The following is a 2,172-nucleotide window of genomic DNA, read 5'->3' on the forward strand; positions in this document are numbered from 1 at the left end:
CTTGAAACTGGGTGGGTATAGGTTGGTTGGCCTATAGATTATGGCAATTGTGATGCTATGTGACTTCCACAGCTAGGTAAAAATGGCGATTCAGGTGCCCCCCCCCCTTTTTTTTAGTGTTGCTGCCTTGCTTTGTCACCCAGGCTGGAGTGCAGTGGCAGGATCACAGCTCACTGCAACCTTGAATTCCTGGGCTCAAGGAATCCTACCACCTCAGCTTCCCAAGTAGCAGGGACTACGGACAAGAGCTTGAGCTTTTGCTTGTTAGAACACTTACTCTTGGAACCCAGCCACCATGCAGTGGGGAAGCCCAAGATGCCCCAGGGAGAGAATCACTTGGAGAGGAACTAACAGCCAGAACCAACTTGTCCACCTTGTCTACTTGCCTGCCTTGTGAGCCATCTTGGAAGTGGGGCTGGGGCTGATGCAGGCTGAGCAGAGATGTACCTTCCTTGCCAAACCCTGCCTAAATGCTGATTTATACACTTCTAACTCAACATTATTCCTTTCTGTCTACCAGGGTGAATTCTCCTGGGTCCTATATAAAATAATCTGAAATTATCTTTGTCCAGTGTTATTCACCTTCCCAGATTCTTTTAGTCATAGAACCACCCATTTCAGACTTCTGTTTATTTGAAATTTTCATTATCAAGTTTTCTTTATTACTTGAGCCTTGGCTTCTCATCTAAAAGGTTCTAGGAATAATAGAGCCTACCTCATATGCTTTATAATTGAGATAATCCATATAATCATCACAAAATGTTTCTCAATGTTCTTACCATGTTTCTTGCACTCATATTCCCAGTTTCTTTCGTGCACTTTTTTTTCTGTCATAGCTCAATACCATTTCAACAGGCTATTTCCTATGCCTGGCATGCTCTTCCCTACCAGGGGACTTTCTCATCATTTAGGACTCCACTTCTTTAAGAAGCCTTCCCTACATTCTCAAGCAGTTAATGCCTCTGTGCTAAAACAGCACCTTGAAGGAACCTCTATTACAGCCTTATCACATTGGATTGTAATTAATTGTTTACTTGTCTCTCTCCTCCACTGGGCTCTAAATTCCTGGAAGGCGTGGTCAGCCCTATGTCTTCATTCACTCACCATCTACAGTTTGTGTTACTGTGCTAGGAAACACTGTGGCTATGTAGTTAAGGGCTCATGTCTTGACAGATCTGCCTGGGGACAAAACAGCTCCACTTTCTCCTACCATAACCTTGGAAAAAGTTAATTCTCTAAGCCTCATTTGTAAAATGAAGACAACACATTTTCTTTAACATTGCTGTGAAGAGGCCAGGCGCGGTGGCTCACGACCGGATTGCTCAACGTCAGGAGTTCGAAACCAGCCTGAGCAAGAGCAAGACCCCAGTCTCTACTATAAATAGAAAGAAATTAATTGGCCAACTAATATGTATATAGGAAAAAAAAATTAGCCGGGCATGGTGGTGCATGCCTGTAGTCCCAGCTACTCAGGAGGCTGAGGCAGTAAGATTGCTTGAGCCCGGGAGTTTGAGGTTGCTGTGAGCTAGGCTGACGCCATGGCACTCACTCTAAAAAAAAAAGATTGCTAAGAAGATGCCTACAAAAAAGTCCATCTCATGCAAGCGATCAATCATCAGGACAAAATGCTTCCCAACAATCCCATTTTCGGGCACCCTTACTGTAATCCTTCTGTAGGGGCTCGCCCTCTGTGAGTAATCCCTCGTTTAAGGATTACTCTCGGTTCTTTAGTTCTTTAATCCTTTCCTTGGTCATTCGTCCCGTTAGCGACTGTGCGTCTCAACCGCTAGGACAGCGTTCAGAAGCCATTCTTGTTTTTCCCCGCCCCAACTCGCTCCAAACCCTTTTCCTTCAGCCTACCCCAGGTCTAAACTGTGTATCGAAGAGGCCCGATTCGTGCGAAATTTAAACATCACACTCCCTCGCCAGGGTCCGGATAACCAGAGAGACCCACAGTTAGAAGCTTTGCTATGGATTTTCGGTCTTGCCCACCCTTTGAGGAAGGAGAGGGCGGATCAGCCCCACCGCAGTCGTTCCCTGCAGCGCCAGCCGGGGCCGCGCGCAATGCAGCAAGTTGAATGAACGAAGGAATGAATGAATGAATGAATGGATGGGCTACGTCGGAGGCCGGGCCTCTGTTACGTCGCCCACCAGCGCGGGCGTGGCCGCGGC

Source organism: Microcebus murinus, chromosome 10, assembly GCF_040939455.1.
Source record: "Microcebus murinus isolate Inina chromosome 10, M.murinus_Inina_mat1.0, whole genome shotgun sequence".
NCBI lineage: Eukaryota > Metazoa > Chordata > Mammalia > Primates > Cheirogaleidae > Microcebus > Microcebus murinus.